Source organism: Macrobrachium rosenbergii, chromosome 41 (genome assembly GCF_040412425.1).
Source record: "Macrobrachium rosenbergii isolate ZJJX-2024 chromosome 41, ASM4041242v1, whole genome shotgun sequence".
In the NCBI taxonomy this organism is placed as follows: Eukaryota; Metazoa; Arthropoda; class Malacostraca; order Decapoda; family Palaemonidae; genus Macrobrachium; species Macrobrachium rosenbergii.
Window position 1 is genome coordinate 75196661 of NC_089781.1, and position 25000 is coordinate 75221660.

Consider the following 25000-nt stretch of genomic DNA (forward strand, 5'->3'; position numbering starts at 1 on the left):
GAAGGGATGCGCATAAATAAATGAATCATGAAATTCAGGCCATCAAACTAAGCGCTGGGACACCTGAAGCCATACAGTGCTAATAACAGCGAAAAGGAGATAGATTGGTTGAACAGCAAGATAAATTGGTTGAACAGCAAGATAAAGAGATGAAGTACAAGGGTCTGATGGTGAAGCAGCAAGAAAAACCAACGTTCGAAAATAGTTAGAGAAGTTGGACATCAAGACGGAAAAAAGAAAGCGGGAATGGATGTAAAAGGCTAAGAAAGGGTGCAGCTACAGGCCTAAGGGACGCCTTACAGCTAGTGCACTGCTTGAGGTGCACTGACTGCGCTACAAGCCTACGGGTCAACATGGCATAGGTTCGACGATTGGACAAGGTAAATAAGCTCATCATAGACAGTGCTAAACCCGGAAAATAATTTTTTTGGAACTGAGCAAAATTGGAAATTGACTCTTAAAAGAATCATTCATAATCTTTTAAAAACAGTTTTAGTTTTTATCATTAAAATTCATTCAAGAATACTTACAAATAAGAAGTGCACTGATGCAGCCTCTCTCTCACTCACTCTCTCTCTCTCTCTCTCTCTCTCTCTCTCTCTCTCTCTCTCTCTCTCTCTCTATATATATATATATATATATATATATATATATATATATATATATATATACAGTATATATAATATATATATCTATATATATGTATATATGTATATATAATGTATATGTATATATATGTATATATATATATATATATATATATATATATACATATATATATATATATATATATATATATATACATATATATATATATATATATATATATATATATATATATATATATATATATATATATATATATATATATTATATATATATTACAAGAAGTCGCTGCACAGCCGACCCTTAATTTGCCCTTAGTTATCGAGAGTAGAATTGTCGCTGCATAGCCGATCCCAGTTAACCTAGATGTCAAAACAATTAAAGTTATCAACAGTTTGATCTGTCCCTTTTCTTTACCTGAAACAGACATTTAGAGGGCATGGTTGAAAAGTAAGAGGATGAGAGGCTGAGTCCCACTCCTTTCAGCAGCTTAGCCCAACTAAGCTGCTTAAAACAACCTTTCTAAAGGCAGATTAAGCTGGCTGAATTGTCTTTCCACAGGATACCTGGGAAGATACAAGCAGATGGCCTGGACACCTAGAAAATGACACATCTCTGTACATGGTTACCAGACTCGACAGATCTCTGCACACGGTCCATACTCAGCAGAGGTCTTAAAAAGGGACAGGACAAGAGAAATCTTTGCAGTTAGCCAGAGAAATCGTAAGCGCGTGAGTGGTGCTGAGAGGCCCCTCCCCACCTTTCCCCCCTGTCCACACCCGACTCCAGACTCATTACTATCTCTACAGTCATCCTCAAGTGGATCGTCCAAGTGATAGTGTGCCATGCCATATGTGTGATTGTCCCTCTTCATTCTTTGCCAGAGACCCGTTTCCCCTGAGGTAAAGTACAAGTGAAGACTTTTCAGTCACGATAGTTTGCCATTAGAAGTGTTTATTGAGTGCCAGTATTCTACCTCTATCCTTGTGCCATTCTATCCAGTGCCATTGCCAATGTTCTATGTTCCAGTGTAAAGTGTTCATTCATTCCTCGAGTCCTTGGCACCATCAGTGCAACCTCGAGTCATTGTATGTTATATTTTCCTTTTACTGGCGTGTAATGTTTACCTCTCTATTGCAGAGGGCCCTTGCTGTGGACTCATCTTGGACTGTGCCTTGCCATCATTAAAGACTTCAGTAGAAAGATCTTGAGGAGTTGCAAGCCTCCTAATAATTCATTTAACCATTTTCCTTTTGATTCCTTTTGTAAATATAATTACTTAATTTGACGAAAGTGTTTACATAACATTCCCTCATGAAGTAGAGCCCTAAGCTCTTTGAATCATCCCAGTTTTTCTTTTCTTTTTATGATTTCCCTTAATGTAAAGTCAGATTTCCAAGGCCAACTTGAAGAAAGGTCCGTTGCTGGCCTGTAAACCATTCTACAAGTCTAGAAATCCAGGGAAATACATAAAAATGGCGATCTTCCCATAGATCTAGTTTAGCAGTTGCATTTTCCCCTCTATTGTTGCTTTGTTGCATTTGCAACTTGCCAAATCAGGAATTAGAAAAGCTAAGCTGGCAGGAAGACAAATTCCTAACCTGGTACCAAGAGCACAGACCAAGAGAGTTCCATGTAAGTGATGTGTTTATCTTAGCAATTTTTTTTTATTTTACAATCGTGACTGTTCCTAGGGAATTAGGAATAGGGACGCATGTACCCACTGAGAGAAGAGAACCGCCATATTAGATTTGTTAATGCATGCCTTTCAGGATAGGTAGTTAGGAAATAACCAGTGCTAACCAATTTTGTTTTGAGGAATAGTGTGAAAGAAATTCCTCTGTGTTAAATTCTTTACCATTTTCGTTTCGAGAAATAGTGCAAAAGAAATTCCTCTGTGTTAAATTTTACTCCGCAGTTTGACATATCGAATTATTTAGGTGTGGACGAACTCCCCCATGGGATAAGATCAGCTTGCATTGCTAAAATACTCTCTCTCAATTTAACTAAAACTTGAATTAGGTGTTAGGAAAGCAAAATTTGAACTCTGCTTCTAGGGAAAAATTACGAGGTAATTTTTACTATTATCTGCTCATCCCGGGAAATTTCCCGCAGTCAGGAGACCAGACAGTGTTTGTAAACAGAAGGGTTCATTCAACCAGGATCTAAAAATAACCCAGAGCGGTGTGAGTCAGAGGACCTTCAACCCCCACATACCTACTGTACATTCATCGCCCGAGTAGTGTCCCCATAAAGATTGTTCCTACTCGGGCCACCCTCAGCAAAAATTTTTTGGGTGGGTTTTTTTCCTGTTAGTAACTTCCAAGTCCTACAGGACAAATCCTATTTTAAAGTCTTAACGAGACTCCATCAAATTCCACGTCTTACGAGGCGAGAATTTCCAAGTCCTACGGGCAAACCCAATTCCAAGTCTTACGAGACTCCACTAAATTCTACATCGTACGAGGCGAGAATTTCCATGTCCTACAGGCAAACCAAATTCCAAGTCTTACAAGACTCCACTAAATTCTATGTCGTATGAGGCAGGAATTTCCAAGTCCTACAGGCAAATCCAATTCCAAGTCTTATGAGACTCCACTAAATTCCAAGTCCTACGGGCAAACCAAATTCCAAGTCTTATGAGACTCCACTAAATTCTACGTCGTACGAGGTGGGAATTTCCAAGTCCTATGGGCAAATCCAATTCCAGGTCTTATGAGACTCCACCAAATTCCAAGTCTTACGAAGTGAGAATTTCCAGGTCCTGTGGGCAAATCCAATTCCAAGTCTTACGAGATGCCCATCCAAAGTCGACGTCCTACGAGACACCCATGTCCTATGTGACGCCCATTCAAATCGACGTCCTATGAGATGCCCACATCATGCGTGAGACCCATCCAAACCCACGTCCTACGAGACGCCCATCTCCTGGTTCCTGATCCCATTAATTTTTTTTCTTAACTTCAGAATGACATGCCAACTAAGTTTGACAAAATGGCTACTGTCAGAGCCCAGAGCAATGAGGACTTTAAGTTATTCATGCAGGCAGGAAAAGATACGGGAATGTCGGGGCAAGAGTTATGGGACTGGGTCCAGGGACAACTAGACGCTGCAACAAGAGAAAGAGAGGCAGAAAGAATCGCCCAGGAGAAGAGAGAGGAGATGGAGAGGAAAGAGAGAGTGAAAAGAGAGGAGATAGAGCGGCAAGAGAGAGGGAGAGAGAGGATCACCCAGGAGAAGAGAGAGGAGATGGAACAGCAAGAGAGGAGATAGAGCAGCAGAGAGAGAGAGAGAGAGAGAGAGAGAGAGGAGAGAGGAGAGAGAGAGAGAGAGAGAGAGAGTCACCCAGGAGGAGAGAGAGAGAGAGAGAGAGAGAGAGAGCGCGCAGGAGAGAGAGAGAGAGTAGAGCAGCAAGAGAGAGAGAAGGAAAGGCAGGAGAAGGAGAAAGAGAGAGAGGAGCGAGAATGGCAGCGCACCCATGACCTCCAGATGTTAGAATGGCAGAACACCAACCCCACCTCCTATGGCAGGAATGAGCACCCTCAGCCAAGCTTACTCGTTTATGCCAAAATGGACAGAGGCAGAACCCGAATTATGGCTTGAGAGGGTCGAAAGAGTCCTGGAGTGCTGTACCCTCTCTCCCCACAGAACTCTCCCTTGTTCTCATTAAATTCCTGGGAGGAAAGGCACTCGTTGCCTACCATGCCCTATCTGTAGAGGATAGGGAAACTCGGAAGCCGTATGCCAAGCAGTTACCAAAGCGTAAGAGACTACCTCCGAGCGGTGGAGGAGGCGTTGGAGAGAGCAGACAAGAAAAGCAGGCCAGACTTGGTCAGACTGGGCGTACCATTCCGCGTGGGTGTTAGCAAAATGGCTCGAGTCCGAAGGGGCCACTAATGCCACCGAGGTACTCAAGAAATTTAAATTTGAGCATTTCTTACGCTGCGCCCCTTCTGCCCTTGCCACGCATGCAGTAGAAAAAGCCCCTGCAACGCTCACCGAGTGTTGCCGAATAGCAGACATGTGGGAGACTCACCACCATCAGGAGGGATCCACGCGGCAGAAATATATCCCCTGCCCCTCCTCGGAGGATCAGCTCCCCCTAAGATTGGACCCGCTGGCAAGCCCATATCTTGCCATTATTGTAAAAAGACAGGGCATTCCACTAACCAGTGCCACAGCCAGTCCAAGACTCCCTCTCATCCGCCTCCAAGGACATCACAGCCGCCTCCTGCTACTGGCCCCTGATCACAGCCTGCAGTGGATGCTGGCCCCCGGCAGGATTTCCACCATGAAACATGCTGCGATTGCGGAAAATGGGGACATTACTCCTCCAACTTCAAGCATTGCCCTCGTTACAATCAGCCAAAGACAGTAGGCACTGTAACTTGCCCTAAACGGCCCACCAGGTGGATTGGGCTTGGGTCCATGAGGGTCGCGCCTCCAGACAGGTCCAGTCCTCCCCGGAATCTAGAAAACATAATAGACACTGGGTCGGGAGTTAGCCTAATAGTGCGTAGAGAAGTCCCCCCTGGAGCCGTCATTCGGGAAGATGAACGGGCGACAATCCTCTGGGTGAATGGGGATAGGAAGGCCTTCCGACGGCCGGCTTAAGGGTCACCACAGGCGATGACTCTCTCAAGAGGGAACACATTTTGGTGTAGCTGAGATGCTCACCACCAGGAAGCGTCTCCTTCTGGGACAAGATCTTATCCAATGGAGGGATCCCTCCATCCCGCTCCTCTACCTAAAGCCCTCCAAGCCTACAGTCGCCCCACAGCCTCCCTGATGACAACAGGAGGATCTGCTTCCCCTGGACTGTCTCTAGGATCGATCCCGTGGCTCCAGGAACCAACCCCTGCCCCTCAGGAAGCCGAAAATACTCTGGCTCATCAATCTCCTCATTACCAGAGCCGCAGCTGATCTGCCCTCTCTTGCAAGGGAGAGGTTAACTGAAGAGTAAAAGGTGGACGCCTCAATCAGCCGCCTCTGCAGCGAGGCTGCCACCAGTGAGGATGCCCTCACTGATTTTATGAAAGACGCCTTCCTGCTGGAAGACGATCTCCTGTACAAAGTAACCCGGGGGCTGAGCGAGCCACCCCAGGTGCGCCATAAACTCGTGGTAGTCCTCCGGACTCTGCAGAAGGATGTACTAAGCATGGCACACAACGGCATCAGCGGGCACCCCGGTGTCATGCCGTTGAAAGTAAGTTCCACTGGCCCAGCATCCAGAAAAATGTAAAGCAATTCGTTGCCTCCTGCCCTACATACCAAGTGGCAGGAAACCCAAACGAGGTAGTCCCAAGGGCCCCCTCAGGAATATCCCCTCTGTCGGTGTCCCCTTCAGGGACGTTGCCATTGACTATTTCACTCCGCAGGGGCAGATGTAAAGTAAATCGAGGAACGCCCATTGCCTTACCTTCATTGACCGCTTCACGCGATACCTGGAGGCAATTCCGGTCAGGAGTGAAAGCTCGAAAAACGCGGTGAAGGCCCTGGTAAAATTCTTTTGTAGATTTGGGTTCCCTGCCACTATACAAACCGATCAAGGTCAAAACTTCATGTTGAAAGAATTCCATGACGGCATGGCCAGCCACAGAATCAAGCATTTTCACTCAACGCCTATCACCCCGAGAGTCAAGGAATCATCAAGCAATTCCACCAATCACTCTCCATGACACTCAAAAAATTGGAGCACAAGGGAGGTGGCTTGTGGGAGGACAACCTTTCGTACACCCTTTTTGCTGCCCACCACGCTCCCTCTGAAGCCACCGGGTATAGCCCCTTCGAGCTACTGTATGCCCATTCCACCTGGGCGCCACTCAATATATTATATGACGCATGGGCGGACCCTGCTCACGCAGATTGGGCGGAAGAATTGCCAACCATCCAGAAACACCTTCAGGCAGTTTGGGTGGTAGCCCAGACCACAGAAGCAGCCACCGAAGAACAGGTGAAGATAAAATTTGACGAGACCGCCCACTCCCGCTCTTTCAAGACAGGAAATCAGGTCCTTGTACTCCGGACGGGCGCCACTAGGCCCCTTGAAACCCACTTCTCTGGCCCCCACAAAATCTTGGGAAAGTATGGGAACCTGAACTACTTAGTGGATTGCGGGAAACAGAGGGCCAAGTGGCTCCATATAAATCTCCTGAAACCATAAAAGACCCGTGGCAAGGAGACACTTGACATCCACCCCTGAGGCAGTAGTTGGCACTGCTGCTCTATCCTATATGCCCACCACTAACTCTGAAATCCTCAATAATCTGGAAGTCATCACCCCAGGTCTCACTGCCGCCCACAGGGAAGATATCCGCTGGTTATTAGACCGAAACTCGCAAGTCGTCTGAGACACCCTTGGGTGCACAGATGTAGTACAGCATTCTATAAATATCAAGGAGGGCGTGAAACCCATAGCCCAGGGATACTACCAGGTCAACCCGGATAACGCCCGTAGGATCAAGGAACAGGTCCAGCTTCAGCTCGACCTTGGCCTTATAGAACAAAGTCACAGCCCCTGGGCCTCCTCCGCAGTACTAGTACCTAAGAGGGGCAGTGGGGATCGACTTTGTGTTGATTTCAGGAAGTTGAATGAAGCGACAAAGTCGGAACCTTACCCCCTTCCCCAGATCGAGGCTTGCTTAGACAGCCTAGGGAGTGGCCCCTATCTAAGCAAGATTGATTTGGAGAAAGGCTATTGGCAAGTCCTGCTGTTGGAGGAGTCGCACCCTCGGACAGTGTTCATAACTCCTAGCATAATCTACCAATGCAAGATTATGCCAATCGGGTAAAAAAATGCTCCCAGCTGTTTCCAACGTTTGATGAACAAGGTACTGGTGGGCATAAAGAACTGCTTGTTATACTTAGAAGACACCGTCGCCAGCACCTGGGAAGAGCACTTAACAATCCTAGAACAAATTTTAACTACCCTGGGAAATGCCAATTTGGTGATAAATCTAAAAAAGTGCTAATTCGGAGTCGGGGAAATTATATACTTGGGCCATCAGGTCGGATGTGGACGGTTAGCACCAAAGGAGGCGAACATAGAAGCCATCAGGAATATAGCCTACCACGAACAAAACGGGATGCCCAATGTTTCCTTGGGATGGTACAGTACTTCCGCAGGTTCATCCCAAACTTTGCGGATGCTGCTGCCCCCATCACAAACCTCTTCTAGGGAAAGCAGCCCTTCAGGTGCATGGAAGAATGCAAAAAGGCTTACAATAACTTAAAAGTTGTATTAATGACAAAACCGGTCCTACATACCCCGACTACAAACGGCCTTTTTGCCTAGCCGTAGATGCCAGCAACATCGGTATTGGAGCAGTAATGTTCCAAGAGAAAGAGGGAGTTAGGCACCCAGTGGCATATTATGCTAAGAAATTGAAGCCAGCTGAAATTCGTTATAGCACAATCGAGAAGGAACTGCTAGGAATGGTGCTGGCGATGAAACATTTGAGTCTTAACATGCTGACCACACTTTCCTGCTGACAGTGTATACGGATCATAACCCCCTACGGTACTTGACTACATTTAGGAACCAGAATAAATGCTTAATGAGGTGGTGCCTTGATCTCCCGGACTATAACTGGAGAATCAAGCACATCAAAGGCACGGATAACAAAATAGCTGCTGTCTCATCCAGACAGCATGGCGAGTAACACCCTGGGGCCTTACTAGTGCCCAAAAACTCCATCTCAGGGAAAGAAAACCTAAAGCAGTTCTGAACCAATACTTTTACTCCAGGGGGCGTGGCCCACCAGCCTGATGGTGGTGGCAAGTCCCCCTGCCTTCCTGTAATTCACGGAACTTCATTCCACCCCCTCCCCTCTCTCATGTCAAGGTAATAATGTTAGAAGCCCTTGATACCTTTGCTTGAATTTAAGATATCAGGTGGAAATGTGTCACATCCCCTGATCATCCTTTAGGCACTCAGTGCCGTGTTAGACACTGCCCATCAGTACTCGAAAGGAAATAATACGGGAGATGTATCGTAATGATAAGAAGCCTCTTATAGGCAAACTAACTGCATGCTGCTACTTATTTAGAAGTAAGGAACTTATATGTAATTAATTCTTAAATTTTGTCTCCTGCCTTAAAATTACCTTGTCCTCATAGTCCTAAAAGTAACATATACCATAAATTGGAAGAAAATTAATGTGCCACATTAAAGTAGTTAATATTAATATGTGTGGGAAATAAAGTAAAGTAAAACTTCTTTCCATTTTGTGTTGGGGATAAGAGTAAAGTAAAAGCTTTTCCATTTTGTGTTGGAAGAAGAGTAATGTAAAACATCTGTGCCGACTTCTTGAATATCAAGATGCGCACCTGAATGAAGGTGTGTATGTTTTCTTTTGTGGGGAGCTATCATAAGTTACAAGAAGTCACTGCACAGCCGACCCTTAATTTGCCCTTAGTTATCGAGAGTAGAATCGTCGCTGCATAGCCGATCCCAGTTGACCTAGATATCAAAACAATTAAAGTTATCAACAGTTCGATCTGTCCCTTTTCTTTACCTGAAACAGACATTTAGAGGGCACGGCTGAAAAGTAAGAGGATGAGAGGCTGAGTCCCACTCCCTTAAGCAGCTTAGCCCAACTAAGCTGCTTAAAACAACCTTTCTTAAGGCAGATTAAGCTGGCTGAATTGTCTTTCCGCAGGATACCTGGGAAGATACAAGCAGATGGCTGGGATACCTGGAAAATGACACATCTCTTCACATAGACACCAGACTCGACAGTTCTCTGCACACAGTCCATACTCAGCAGAGGTCTTGAAAAAGGACAGGACAAAAAAAATCTTTGCAGTTAGCCAGAGAAATTGTACGTGCGTGAGTGGTGCTGAGAGGCCCCTCCCCCTCTTTCCCCCCCTGTCCACACCCGACTCCAGACTCATTACCATCTCTACAGTCATCCTCAAGTGGATCGTCCAAGTGATAGTGTGCCGTGCCATACGTATGATTGTCCCTCGTCATTCTTCGTCAGAGACCTGTTTCCCCCAAGGTAAAGTACGAATGAAGACTTTTCAGTCACGACAGTTTGTCATTAGAAGTGTTTATTGAGTGCCAGTATTCTACCTCTATCCTTGTGCCATTGCCAATGTTCTGTGTTCCAGTGTAAAATGTTCATTCATTCCTCGAGTCCTTGGCACCATCAGTGCAACCTCGAGTCATTGTATGTATGTTATATTTTCCTTTTATTGGCGTGTAATGTTTACCTCTCTATTGCAGAGGGCCCTTGCTGTGGACTCATCTTGGACTGTGCCTTGCCATCATTCAAGACTTCAGTAGAAAGATCTTCAGGAGTTGCAAGCCTCCTAATAATTCATTTAACCATTTTCCTTTGGATTTCTTTTGTAAATATAATTACTTAATTTAACCAAAGTGTTTACATAACATTCCCTCATGAAGTAGAGCCCTAAGCTCATTGAATCATTCCAATTTTTCTTTTCTTTTTATGATTTCCCCTTAACGTAAAGTCAGATTTCCAAGGCCAACTTGAAGAAAGATCCATTGCCGGCCTGTAAACCATTCTACGTATCTAGAAATCCAGGGAAATACATAAAAATATCTACACACACACACACACACACACACACACACATATATATATATATATATATATATATATATATATATATATATATATATATATATATATATATATCATCAATGCAGTTATTATTTTAAGTATTCACGAATGACTTATAACGCTACAATCATAACTGTATTAAAAAAAATATTATGAATTATCCTCTTTTAGGAATCAGCCGTCTATTACGTTTAGAAGAGTTGTTCTTTTATAACTTAAATACCTCATCCCCCACAGATGAATGTGTTCATAACTGCAAGTGCAAAAATGAATTCTTACAAAGACAGAGACGTTATAAAAGGAAGACAAAAAAGGATTCTGGGTTCTAAAAGTAAATGCAAAATGGAAACTACCTTTGAAATCCATTTCCCCTACCCACCCCCTCCACTCACATCTCCCAACGCCCCCTAAAAATAGATGTATTGCAAAGATATCCGACCCCACACAAAGGGGATTTTACGGGCAATATTTATGCAAAATACAACGCTTGACGCCCACTTTAAGTTTTATTGGTAATGAGCATAATGATTTTATTGTTATTTATATCAAAAAACAAAACGAACAAATTAACTATTTTATTTTTTGTTTTGTTCTTAGGGTAGCAATATAAATAAACAGAGGTTATCAATATTATCATAACAATAATTTATCAATGTTGGCAAGGTGTAATTTCTGAAAGTTTAGCTTCCTCACCAAAATATTCATCATATCACGAGATTTTATTCAAGACAAACTCGCTTCAAAAGAGTGAAATGAGGGTGAATGGGTTCTATGACAAGAGAGAGAGAGAGAGAGAGAGAGAGAGAGAGAGAGAGAGAGAGCTTCAAAACATTATTGATAATATACAAACGTATTAGTCCATTTCCACTTATATTACGACAGGCAGGTAGCTATATATATATATATATATATATATATATATATATATATATATATATATATATATATATATATATATATATATATGAGAGAGAGATAGAAATTATAAAGAAAAATACTGATGTTAAGGGAAGAATTTAGCCATGAACCAATACCGCTCCAAAAGACGAAATCAGAGAAAAATAAGATACATCCACAATCCCTCTCTTTCTCACACAACTACAATGAAAAAAAAAGACCGTTTAATTTCTTTTTTTATTTCCTTCGTATAAGCTGCAAGGACCCAGGCTGGAATTTAGATAGACGACTCAGTCTATATGATAATGCAAGTTAAGTGGGGCGCAGAGAGAGAGAGAGAGAGAGAGAGAGAGAGAGAGAGAGAGAGTAAAATGACTCCATCTCTTTGCCAGCATCTCTAAGCCTAATTCCATTCCACCTGAAATTCACATTTTTGGGGGGGTGAGTAGTGGTAAAAGAAGTTGGGCGGACGCGAGACCAGAGGGGCATCTCTACCTCTCTCTCTCTCTCTCTCTCTCTCTCTCTCTATGATTAGACGTTGTAAATTGATTTTTTTATCTTAATATAGAAAAAGTGAAAAATAGAATTAAACTTTTGCAAAAGATACTCTCAGTTAAAATGCTTTGAAGCTCTAATTTCTGTCTGTCTGTCTGTGTCTTAATGATAAGTGGCAACAGAATTAAACAATTATCCATATTGCCAGCAAAATGTTTTGGATCAAGGAACTTCTCCTCTCTCAGTTGGAGAGTGTCTGATCCTCTCTGGCCTCTGAGAAAGATTATCGCTATACGATTAGACGTTGTAAATTGATTTTTTTTATCAAAGCAAAGTCCAAAAAAACAAAGAAAAAGAAAAAGGAAAAGAAAAATGAACAGGGAGGAAGAAGGACTGGGCCTATCCGGAAAGCAAAAGATGTACCCGCCTCTTAAAGGAAGGAAGGTTATCAATCACTTGTGGAATCCTCCTTTTAGAGTTTATGGAAAATATTTCAGGCCTATTTTTAATGATTATTCTTAAGTATCACCTTCATCAATATCCATACTAACGTGGCCATACCGTAAAAAAATGGCGGTAATATAAGAGAGGATCAAGGAACTTCACCCACTATACAGTTGGAGTGTCTGATCCCGGGCTGAACAATGGCCTGCCTATAAGAAGAGTCCTTTTTCTGTAGAATATCCGTATTCCACAAAGGTTCTTTTTCTGTAGAATATCCGTATTCCACAAAGGTTCTTTTTCTGTAGAATATCCGTATTCCACAAAAGTCCTTTTTCTGTAGAATACCCGTATTCCACAAAAGTCCTTTTTCTGTAGAATATCCGTGTTCCACAAAGGTTCTTTTTCTGTAGAATATCCGTATTCCACAAAGGTCCTTTTTCTGTAGAATATCCGTATTCCACAAAAGTCCATTTCCTGTAGAATATCCGTATTCCACAATGGTCCTTTTCTGTAGAATATCCGTATTCCACAAAGTAAAATTTCCATTGATACATAATGCATATTATGGAATGATTTTCCTATTTCAATTACAGTTTCAGCAATCAGTTTTTTTTTATATCATTATGACTAAATGCTAATTATATTTTAAGGAGTCTAAATATCAGCCCTCACTTGCAGTGCATTTGACAAAAAAAAAAAAAAAAACGTACTTTTTCCTCGTAGTTTCACTAAAAACTGTTTCAGACTTACAATTTTTATGAACCTGACCATTAAACTCTAATTCTATTACTTTAAAAAATCCGTAAAGAGAGCAATTTTGACATTTTCAAGGCGGATTTATTCATTTCAGAAATGCACCTAAATGCAATATATATAAGAGAGAGAGAATATAAAAATAAATATATGCAGAAAATGATTACTTATTTTCAAGAGAATGCAACGATAAGGTAATCAATAATGTCTCGTACAGATAGGTTGTTTGAAGAAGTTGCGAAAGTAGTGAACTAGAAGAGAGATCTAATTGTAATGCGTGAGAGAGCAGAAAACTTCAAGACGAGAGAGAGAGAGAGAGAGAGAGAGAGAGAGAGAGAGAGAGAGAGAGAGGGAGGCGGGGGAGGGGGAAGAGTATGGTGTCACTGCGATGAGGTTAGGATTACTTCGTCGAGACCCACCTGATTCTAATTATAGGATTATGATGAATATCTGAAGCAGCTTGACCATTGACACTGCAACCAACAACATTCGAATACCAACAAATATGTCCCAGATGAGGACATCAAAGGGAAGCTGGGTTTTTCAGGAAGCGCACTCATGCCATTTCTGTCCTCGTCCGTCTCATTTTGTCAAGTGAAAGGCAGAGAGAAGGAGAAATGATCGCCACCTTAAAAGTATCTGAGAAGTGTTATTTGTTAATTTGTTGGCTGTTTTCCATTTTTCTACTTAAAAAAATCTATCCTTCGAACCGGATTCGAACCAGTGACCTATGGATGTCTGTTCGAAATCTCCCAACTACAGTCCACCGCTCTACCAACTGAGCTATCGAAGGAATGAAACATTGCTGCAGCAACGCCGGGCTGGAGCAACTTTAGGCGCGAGATTCTGGCGCCAAGCAACAGGTCTCCGGTGCAGCGAGTGTGAAACTCGAGTCCTCATAATTAAAGGTGTGAAACCCAGCCGAGCTCTCTCTCTCTCTCTCTCTCTCTCTCTCTCTCTCTCTCTCTCTCTCTCTCTCTCTCTTCTATAAACCAATTAGAGGTTCCCTCTCCTTCCGTTTTTGACGTACTTATTCTTGTTTTCTTCTAGCTTGGCCTGAAAAAAGGCTTTAGGTCTAATGCCTAATTGGAATTCACACACACAAAAGTTTCTTTTTAGCAATCTTCCTTTACTGGTGATCGTAAATATGGGGATACGATATAATCTCTATATGTTTCTTTCCTCGCTCTTTATATATCATAGTGGGAAATGTTATTTTCGTCGTCGATGGTCATGAAATTTGTAACGCTAATTTTTATATGAGTCCTTTTAAAGTGTCTACTACAAGAAAATTGTTTCATTTTTTATACCTTTCATGACAGCGACGGTTTAAGATAAAGATCAGATAAAATCTATACAAACAAAGGAGACACGTTTGAAGCAACTTTGAGAATCAGACACAAGAGGAATAGTGAAAGTAATTACTTTCAAAGTGCAAATCACTGACAAACACTCCTCCGTCGAAATTAAGAAAAAAAAAAAAATGATTGACTCTCATTCTGATACTTTTTATTTCGAATAAGTTTCGAGTGATGAGGCTACATCAAAGTCATCCCATGTTTTAATTCTTGCAAAATATTGAAACTATCTTTCATCACTTCCCTTTCATTTCCTATTTTGTCTCTCGTTATTATCAATACCCTTTGATGTAAAGAAAACACAAAGGCAAGAAATATCAAAACCGTCAATAGGTTCAAAAGTCTTTCAAGAATTTTAAGTATTTTGGGGTTATGGGACTATTCAGGGAAAGTGCAGATATCAATGAACTGTTCAGGTGGTATCAAGGGAATTTTCACCTTCAATACTGAATGAAGACGGAATAACTATATGAGTCTACTGCGTAAGAAAAAGTATTTGTTTACAGAGCAAGTTATCAAAAAATGTTGCTTACCTAATAACATATTAGGGAAAGAGAGAATGTTCGCAGGGCAGGTTACAAATATACTTATGCGATAACTTAGCAGAGAGAGAGAGAGAGAGAGAGAGAGAGAGAGAGAGAGAGAGAGAGAGAGAGAGAGAGAGAGAGAGAGAGAGAGACCATATTATGCTATATATGTCATCAAAGTTTTCTTCATTCATGTAGTCTTAACTTGCCTCCTAATAGCTTAAGTTTTCCTTCAAAACACTTTTACCTAGGAAATTTAAATCAGGATTATCCGAACTGGATTCGAACTTCAAAATCTGGCTTTCGAACGCAATTCGAACAACAAGAGCGCACCTTTAACCAGTGATAATTCAAATGACTATCTTCCGATTCTGATGTTCAAAACCGAATCTTTCGAAGCGAATGCGAACCATGACAACTCACCCTTCAAACCGGATTCGAACAATAGACGCATATCATTCGTATCATGTGACCTATGGAAGTTCAAATTAATCCTTCGAATCAGATTCAAACTACAAAAATACTAATACTCGAACTGCATTTTAAACATTATGGATTGTTCTGCAAACTAGACGCCAACAAGTAATTATGGAAGCTGCAGTTCTAATCTCTATTACTTATACCAAATTCGAACTACCCTGCTAGAGAACTTTATTTTTCGCATCGGATTCGAACCAGAAAACCGTATCCTTCGAACCGGATTCGAACCAGTGACCTATGGATGTCTGCTTCGTTTGAAAGTTCCAACTACAGTCCACCGCTCTACCAACTGAGCTATCGAAGGCTTACGTACGACGAAGCAATGTTGCTTCTTTAGATAACATCTTCGAAAACTCAGCATTAAGCATCAGGTCTCCCGAGAGATCCAATCTCGTGTAGAAACATTTCCCTTCATGCACTATTTATTATCATTATTATTATTGTAAGTGATCATATCAATAAAATTTAAAAGAATTTCAATTTGTATGTTAAGATTATGTCTGGCTGGATATTGCCATTATTATTATCACACACAATGTCAAAATCGAGAGAGAGAGAGAGAGAGAGAGAGAGAGAGAGAGAGAGAGAGAGAGAGAGAGAGAGAGAGAGAGAGTCATAATGAACTATTAATGCGATCAGAGTTTGTCACTGGCCACACTGGATTAATTTGCCTTCTAATCGCTTCTCTTCAAAACGCCATTATCAACAAATTCCAAGACACAATTTTCACGAATCGGATTCGAACCACGAAATGTTATTTTAGAACCAAATCTGAACAACATGAGTTCATATTTAATCAGTAACCACATGATGTTCACATCATTATCCTCTGAATCGGATTTGAAACAGACTCTTATTCTACGAATCAGATTCAGGATGGAAAAGCCTTTCTTTCGAACCCTACAGATGTTCAAACCGGATATTTCGAAGAGAGTTCGAACCTTAAAAGATCACGAACCTTAAAAGATCACTCTTCAACAAGATTCGAAAAGGAAATAGTATTCTTCGAACTGGATTAGAACAATAATCATTTACCATTCGAAACAGCGAACAACAGAAGATCAAATCACTACCATTTGAATCTGATTCAAACCAAAAAAAAAAACTTCGACCTATGAAAAGTTATTCTTCCGAGCGGACTAGCAATTAAACACGGATGGTCGAACTTTAATCATTATCATTCGAACTAGACTATCATTTAATCTTTTAATCTTTCGAATGGGATTCGAACTAGAAAACCGTATCCTTCGAACCGGATTCGAACCAGTGACCTATGGATGTCTGTTTCTTATGAAAGTTCCAACTACAGTCCACCGCTCTACCAACTGAGCTATCGAAGGCTCTTGCATTGCAAGCAATGTTGCTTAAGATTAACGTCTTCGAAAGCTCAGCATTTAGCAACAGGTTGCATGAGATATCCAGAGTCATTATTATTATTATTATTCAAAATTGTCAAACATTCATATGTAACAAGTCTAAGAGACCATTACCTTTGGCATCAAGCTCAATAATAATAATAATAATAATAATAATAATAATAATAATAATAATAATAATAATAATAATGTGTTAAAATTTAAGCATTAAAAATAGCAAAACATGCAAACAAAGGCACGTGAAGACAGATTTACAATCAATCAATCAGTATACACACACAATAATTATATATATATATATATATATATATATATATATATATATATATATACATATATAATATATATATATATATATATATATATATATATATATATATATATGTATATGTATATATATATATATATATATATATATATATATATATATATATATATATATATATATATATATATATGTGTGTGTGTGTGTGTGTGTGTGTACAATTATATTGGTAATTCATATAAAGGCACTTACACAAAAACACTATATGATTCAGTCCAAACCACATTCATCAGTTACCTTTGCCCAAATATATATCAGCAGAAATATGTTTTTTCCTAGTAGGTTTTCATGGGCCCTTAAAACTCACAGTAATCTGTCAGATTAGATACTGTTTCCTGTCCGAGAGCCCTCTTATGCTCTACAATTTATTTCTGCAGATTTATTTGTTGGATGCGTCTTAGTTTTGGTATTACTAATTTCACATAACAGGCATTCTACGCCGTGTCCGTGGAAGATTGCTTCGCAAGTATTCAAGCAAAGAAAAGAATATCCTTCAAAGTATGAACTCTATAGACATTCAAAAACGAATCTTTTGAAGTGATTTCGAACCAGACCAATGGAAGTTCAAGTACTGAATTTCGAATCAGAATTCAAAACAAACTATTGTTCTTCCTTGAACTAAATTCGAAATATCAAGGGTTATTCTTGTAACGTAAGATCTGACATGTACATGTGGATGCTGCAATTCAAATCCATATCATTCAAGCCAAACTCGAACCACATCATTTAAATCTTCCGAATCGGATTCGAACTAGAAAACCTTATCCTTCGAACCGGATTCGAACCAGTGACCTATGGATGTCTGCTGCGTTTCAGAGTTCCAACTACAGTCCACCGCTCTACCAACTGAGCTATCGAAGGCCTGCGAGAGTGAGCAATGTTGCTTCTTAAAATAGACTTATTCAAAAGCTCAGCGGTTGAGCAACAGGTTTCTCGAGAGATGCAGCCTCGCGCAGAAATGTCTTCCTTCTTAACTTACATCAATGTTATTACTGTTAGTGGGGTTCAAGTTTTTTTTTCTTTTAAATAAGCAAGTTTTCATATAAAACAAGTTTAAAGGAATTTTAATTCATAGTAACATTAGATCCCGCTTAATATTTTTAAATTATTATTTTTAGTTATATTTAAAATGAACAATTCCTCACGTGAATAATAATAATAATAATAATAATAATAATAATAATAATAATAATAATAATAATAATAATTAGAGAGATATTTGAAAATTCAAATGACTAAAATAACGAAATGTGATGCTTATTATTATTTTTATGCAAATGCCTAAAATATACAAAAGTCTCTGCAAGACACAATAATTAAGAAAAAAATATCAACAAATCATTTTCTTTGTTTCGGAAGCCACGGCTTCCTTTCCTTAAAGACAGTCTGTCAAAAAAGACTATGATTTTTGCAACACTGTTATTCGCCTAATCGTTTTGAAAACTACGCACGACGTGAACGAAGTTTATAAAGTTAGTTATCACGTCAAAATGACAATCATATCCATTCTGAAAGTGAGAAATAAATCGAGATTGAAAGATCAGAGCGAATTTTGAGAATCCACTTTCGGACACCGTAACTTGAGTCCGTCTTGAAATTAACAATAAACACATATGCATACATACGCACATGCACACACACACACACCCACAGAAACACATATATACGTATTTTATTCTACTATTTATTTCTATTTGTCATGGCAGCTTTTTTTTCACTACTGTTACGCCATAAACATTCTACCTTGAGGAGGATTTCTTCGCAAGTTAATCACGTTAAATAACTATTAGTTCTCATAACATCTGATCGTTAAATGAAACCTAATACACTAATAGAACCTGTATACCTTTAGATTCAAAATATCCTTAATACTTTAAATTGAAAATTTATGCATCTTTTCTCTTAGGAATTATGTAACTGATCAATTGGAAAATTTAGTTTCTTTGATTGCACCCTGGCGTTATGCACAAGAAGGCCTAATTAGTTTACTCTCTTCTCTATTTCCAGAGATATTACTTGAGAGTGCTTACTCTTTCCTGTCGGTAAGTATGTCAGAATTCAAAAAAGCCACGCTGGCTATTTTGTAGGCTATTCCCACAACTGTGCTGTAATTATTTAGCCTTGATGGTCGTGCCGGCTCTCCGAAGAGAGAGAGAGAGAGAGAGAGAGAGAGAGAGAGAGAGAGAGAGAGAGAGAGAGAGAGAGAGATAATCATACTGATATGTCATTCGATTTATTCACTAATCTTAATTTGTGTCCTTAAAGCTTCAGTTTCTCTTCAAATCGCCAACAACTACAACATTCAAATCAGTATTTTCCGAACAGGAATAGAACCACAACATTTTATTCTCAAACTGAGTTCGAACAATAAAAGTGCATTGTTTTAAACAGTTTCCAGTGGATGTTCAAGTCTATTTTCTGAATCGGATTCATACCACAAATTATTATTTCTCGAACTGGATTTAAGTTCAAAAGCCTATCTTTTGAGCTGGATTCGAAATGAATATTCATTCTTAGGAGCAAATTCTTATAGCTGTTCAAACTGAATCTTTCGAAGCGAAATCAAACGATGAAAGCCGATCTTTTAAACAGGATTTGAAATAGAAGAGAATTCTTTGAAATGAATTCGAACAACATATTTTAACTATTCGAAACAACGACATATGGAAGATCAAATCACTTTTGAATCTGTTCCAAAAAAGAAAATGTTATACTTCTAACAGCATTAGAACTATGAAATGTTATTCGTCCCCGCATACTCTAACAAGTAAACACGATTGCTCGAATCTAATCTTTACCATTCGAATTAGACAATTAGTTTGTCTTTCGAATCAGATTCGAACAAGAAAACCTTATCCTTCGAACCGGATTCGAACCAGTGACCTATGGATGTCTGCTGTGTTTCAAAGTTCCAACTACAGTCCACCGCTCTACCAACTGAGCTATCGAAGGTTTCCAATTAATCAGCAACGTTGCTTATCAAGAAAACATCTTCGAAAGCTCAGCATTAAGCAACAGGTCTCTCGAGAGGTACATTGCCTCACGCAGAAATGATTCCCTTCACATAATAATAATAATAATAATAATAATAATAATAATAATAATAATAATAAATAAATTATTATTATTATTATTATTATTATTATTATTATTATTATTATTATTATTATTATTATTGTAGTTTTTGTTGTTGCTATCGTTATTCAAAATAAACAAGTATTCATATGGCAGATGTTTAAGAGTAATAATTCGCAAGGAAAACTGCGTCCCTCTAAACCTTAATTATTATTATCATTATTATTGTTTTTATTCATTATATAATTTATATATGTATATATACCATACATATATAAATTATAATACGTTCTGTCTTCCTTTCATTCGCTCATATTACCGTGCTGAGATTCAAAGCTCTCTCTCTTTCCCGCCCCCTCCTCCTCCCCTCTCTCTCTCTCTCTCTCTCTCTCTATAACCCTCCACATCCTTCTCCAGCTTACCCTCCCCCCCTAATAGCAAAGAGTGTGGTTCCTATTTTTTTTCCACTTCCTAATAGCAAAGAACGTGACCCTAAATTCAGGTCGTTCTACAAAAGGCCCAATTTTCAGACTGAATTAGTTCTGGTCTTCGGACGGCGACCTAAAAAGAGATAGAATTCTCTCTCTCTCTCTCTCTCTCTCTCTCTCTCTCTCTCTCTCTCTCTCTCTCTCTCTCTCTGCTTCGGTTACTTAACGCCGGATTATCATATAGACTAGGTCATCTCTCTTATCTTTGTCCTGGCTAGACTCGGCAAATTACTGTGGAAACGGGGAGAAATTATCATTTGCATTCACTTGTCACTTCTAATGGCCGCTTCATTCAGACGTTAGGTCTTACATTTGGTTTGCTGAGAACGGCTTGATAAGGAGATGCATATTCCTTCGGATATTCTCTTGCAAATACAGTAATATTCGGAAAGAGGCCTATTTGTAGTTTAGCATCAAGACTAGGTGTTCATGTTTTTACTCTCTCTCTCTCTCTCTCTCTCTCTCGTAGTGTCCTATTTGTTAATCGGCGCAAAGATTGTTTATCATCCTTATTTTATTGTCCTCTCTCTCTCTCTCTCTCTCTCTCTCTCTAGAGTACGGAGTCCTATTTGTAATTCGGAATCAAGATTGGTTTTCAAACTTATTTCTCTCTCTCTCTCTAGAGTACAGAGTCCTATTTGTAATTCGGAATCAAGATTGGTTTTCAAACTTATTTCTCTCTCTCTCTCTCTCTCTCTAGGATACAGAGTCCTATTTGTAATTCGGAATCAAGATTGGTTTTCAAACTTATTTCTCTCTCTCTCTCTCTCTCTCTCTCTCTCTCTCTCTCTCTAGAGTACAGAGTCCTATTTGTAATTCGGAATCAAGATTGGTTTTCAAACTTATTTCTCTCTCTCTCTCTCTCTCAAGAGTACAGAGTCCTATTTGTAATTCGGAATCAAGACTGGTTTTCAAACTTATTTCTCTCTCTCTCTCTCTAGAGTACAGAGTCCTATTTGTAATTCGGAATCAAGACTGGTTTTCAAACTTATTTCTCTCTCTCTCTCTCTCTCTTCTCTCTCTCTCTCTCTCTCTCTCTCTCTAGAGTACAGAGTCCTATTTGTAACTCGGAATCAAGACTGGTTTTCAACCTTATTTCTCTCTCTCTCTCTCTCTCTCTCTCTCTCTCTCTCTCTCTCTCTCTCTCTCTCTCTCTTCCCTGCAAAGAAAATACAGTCAATTCCCGAAACGGACGGAGAGATAAAGAGCCTTATCGTAAAAACCCAATAGTTCCTTCGTTGATTCTAACAGTGGATGAGGTCCTTGTTTGTTAGCAAATTGTTATGGGTCACAGTTGGAGAGAGAGAGAGAGAGAGAGAGAGAGAGAGAGAGAGAGAGAGAGAGAGAGAGAGAAAATGTGACTCAGAAGTACACTGCCATAATGTACAATATATTCTCTCTCTCTCTCCTCTCTCTCTCTCTCTCTCTCTCTCTCTCTATTCTTCTTTGTTTCTCTTTTGCTATTTCGCTAAAAGTACATTGCTTTTAAACAAAAAAGGGGACGTAAAAGGCCCTTGTTCGGTAGTCAAAACACGAGGGTAAATAAGCCCTGAGCGGAACATCCATTCGGACGGTAACTTTGCCACTGAAAGTTAACTCTGTCGAAAGCCAACAGAAACAAAAGGAAATGTAAAACAAGAACAACAACATCAGCAGCGAACGTCAGGAAAGAGGAACTGTCAAAGATATCTGTTTCGGGTTCATATCTGGTATATTCCACATTTACATACGTATTGCTTATCAGGGTTCGTTTTGCTGATGCTTATGAGATGTCTGCTGACTTTGGTCTTATTTAAAAAAAAAATAGTAGTAAAGATTTCCCTTTCCTCAACCTTTTTATATTATATACTCAGATAATATAGTCTTAATTTTATTGAGGCTAAACATGCACTCTACTCAGTGAATATATACCGTTTTAAATTCTCAAGTAAAATGATATTCTGTGGTATATATTCTTTAAATTATCAAGTAAATATATAATACTCTGTGAGTATACCCCCTATATCTCAAGTACTTACAGTATACCATGAACACATATAATCTTTCCAACAGTATAAATAGATGGTGCTTTTAAACATACTAGACTTAGTGAGAGTTGTCACAGAACTGTTCTACAATGAAGAAAAGGCTATGGAATTTACCTTGCTCAAGACCCGTATAGGAGCGAGATCTTGCCATTCAACTTAATTGCAGGCGGTTGATAAACATTCAATTAACACCACCTCAAAAGCCCTTACTAAAAGATGTTATATGAGAGACCTATATCAACATACGTATATCTTTTATTTCGAGACCCTTTGTAAGTGTAAAACTCATTTAATTCGAACCAGTGACCTATGAATGTTTGGTGATAATTTCTTCCCTTTGGTCCACAACTCTGCCATATGAGTTAATAATGCCAAACAATACAGAACCGATACTGTCCATCTAGATAAACAGGTTTCCACACCAATACAATAATAAAATTGTTTATTTAGATACAAGAAGAAGAAACTTATTCTTCAATTTCTTTTCTATTACACTATGCTTTTATTAAAAACTAGTCCACACTAAGAATGACAGAGAAATTAAATGTCTCTCTACTGAGAAAGTGAAATTGCCCTTTTTTTGGTAGTCGTAAATTGTACACAATTTCCAGCATAAAATGGCCGGAACTTTTTCTCAATCAGGTTGTCAATCGAGCTGATGATCCCACAAAAATTTTTAGCATAAGCTTCCTAAATATTTCTTATTAATTAAATTAAAGTTTTCCTTCGAACCGGATTTGAACCAGTGACCTATGGATGTCTGTTTGTTATTTCCAACTACAGTCCACCGCTCTACCAACTGAGCTATCGAAGGTTAGCAAATGAAGCTATGTTACTTTATTATAATCAATTGCTTTAATATAAACAGCTACGAGATCTCAACACCAAAGCAACTGGTCTCCAAAGGAATAATGTTTTAATCATAATGTTTCTTTTTTTCTTTCTAGGCAAAACTAAAATATGACTCAAGTGTAAAGCATTTTTGTGGCAGACACCGTTAGCAATTCTTTTAACAGCCACTTTTTTATGACTGGAAATAATAAAGATTGAAATGAATCGCGCAAGAAGTGATACACATATCTCCCGACGGTTCAAGGTCATTTAAATTAACTTTTTGTCTGTAAAATATTCAACACCACAAGAACACGAGAGAGAGAGAGAGAGAGAGAGAGAGAGAGAGAGATTTGCAACCGCAGGTATGTAACAAACTTCTCTTCCCGTTTTCTCTGTCGATGACCTTATGGGGTAACGAAATCATTTTCTTCATCTGTAATACATTTGTTGAATAGAGAATACACTTTTGCCCAAAATATTGATAATAAGCATCAAGAATGTGCACGACCATAAATCAAAATTAAGCTCATTATCACACCAGTTCCATGTTAATGACGGCAAAGTAATTTGTCGCAATTATCTATATTCAGGACATAATATTTCGTAAAGAAATTTGCTCTTATAATCCAAAAGCTACTAATGAACCCTCTTCTAACTAACATTGAGAATGCACCTTTGTTCCTAGCAAGAGTAAAAGGATTTAACTAAAAAATCCTTCCCAAAATATCATGGCGAAATATTTATCAATAACCCAAAACATTTTAGTCATCCTCTATATTAATTTTCATAAGAAATTTAACTTATCAAAAAACGGAAAGACTTCTGTGCTCTTCGGCTATTGAACTAAAGAAAAAACAATTCTGACCGTAAATGCTTCGCCTTGGAAACTTACTGAACTGAATACAGAATTTAGGCCAAAGACCAGGAACTGGGACCTATGAGGTCATTCAGAGCTGAAACGGAAATTGACAGTAAGAAGGGTTGGAAGGTGTAACAGGAGGAAAACCTCGCAATTGCGCTATGAATCAATTGCTAGGAGAGGGTGAAAAGTAAGATGGAAGAAAGAGAATACAAAAGGAGGTACAGTAAAAGGCACGAAAGGGGTTGCAGCTAGGGACCGAAGGCACGCTGCAAAGAACCTTAAGTAATGCCTACAGTGCACCGCATGAGGTACACTGACGGCCCTAACCCGCTACGGGGTTGGAAACTTATTGCTTGGAGCTGAGAACGCGAAGATTATCTTAAGCAGCAACACCTCAGCTTTCAGATCCTTCGATAGCTCAGTTGGTAGAGCGGTGGACTGTAGTTGGAAATAACAGACAGACAGACATCCATAGGTCACTGGTTCAAATCCGGTTCGAAGGACATCTGTTTTGTAAATAATCGGAGAAATATCGGATCACAAAGATATCCGTACCATCACCAGGTCAGCAAGTGAAAGTGATTGCGCTTTATGTTACAGAATCATTTCACATGAAAGTTACTTAAGGTGGTATTTCTTTAGGTAAATAGGTCACTGGCTCAAATCCTTTTCGAAAGAATTTTCTTCTGGCGAATCTGTGCGAGCGAATAAAACAGACGTATATATATATGTATATATATAAATTTTATATATATATGTATATATAGTATATATATATGTGTGTGTGTGTGTAATTATAATAACTTTTGTATGATTCATTCATCACACATTGCCACGTGAAAAATAAGTGACGAGGTATGGTA

At 39.3% G+C, this 25000-nt stretch overlaps 7 non-coding genes across 7 annotated transcripts; 1 reads left to right on the forward strand and 6 right to left on the reverse strand.

The window, feature by feature from the left end:
• Positions 1-13485: 13485 nt before the first annotated feature.
• Positions 13486-13578, reverse strand: TRNAY-GUA (transfer RNA tyrosine (anticodon GUA)). The gene is made up of 2 exons: positions 13542-13578; positions 13486-13521 (listed from the first exon to the last, which is right to left on the reverse strand). It is a non-coding gene; the product is annotated as a tRNA-Tyr (tRNA).
• A 1779-nt stretch (positions 13579-15357) lies between these two features.
• On the reverse strand, positions 15358-15454 carry TRNAY-GUA (transfer RNA tyrosine (anticodon GUA)). The gene is made up of 2 exons: positions 15418-15454; positions 15358-15393 (listed from the first exon to the last, which is right to left on the reverse strand). It is a non-coding gene; the product is annotated as a tRNA-Tyr (tRNA).
• A 939-nt stretch (positions 15455-16393) lies between these two features.
• On the reverse strand, positions 16394-16490 carry TRNAY-GUA (transfer RNA tyrosine (anticodon GUA)). Its single transcript has 2 exons — positions 16454-16490; positions 16394-16429 (listed from the first exon to the last, which is right to left on the reverse strand). It is a non-coding gene; the product is annotated as a tRNA-Tyr (tRNA).
• A 1125-nt stretch (positions 16491-17615) lies between these two features.
• On the reverse strand, positions 17616-17712 carry TRNAY-GUA (transfer RNA tyrosine (anticodon GUA)). The gene is made up of 2 exons: positions 17676-17712; positions 17616-17651 (listed from the first exon to the last, which is right to left on the reverse strand). It is a non-coding gene; the product is annotated as a tRNA-Tyr (tRNA).
• A 1994-nt stretch (positions 17713-19706) lies between these two features.
• Positions 19707-19803, reverse strand: TRNAY-GUA (transfer RNA tyrosine (anticodon GUA)). The gene is made up of 2 exons: positions 19767-19803; positions 19707-19742 (listed from the first exon to the last, which is right to left on the reverse strand). It is a non-coding gene; the product is annotated as a tRNA-Tyr (tRNA).
• Positions 19804-23163: 3360 nt separating this feature from the next.
• On the reverse strand, positions 23164-23255 carry TRNAY-GUA (transfer RNA tyrosine (anticodon GUA)). Its single transcript is given in 2 exon segments — positions 23164-23199; positions 23219-23255. It is a non-coding gene; the product is annotated as a tRNA-Tyr (tRNA).
• A 1289-nt stretch (positions 23256-24544) lies between these two features.
• TRNAY-GUA (transfer RNA tyrosine (anticodon GUA)) lies at positions 24545-24640 on the forward strand. Its single transcript has 2 exons — positions 24545-24581; positions 24605-24640. It is a non-coding gene; the product is annotated as a tRNA-Tyr (tRNA).
• Positions 24641-25000: the final 360 nt, after the last annotated feature.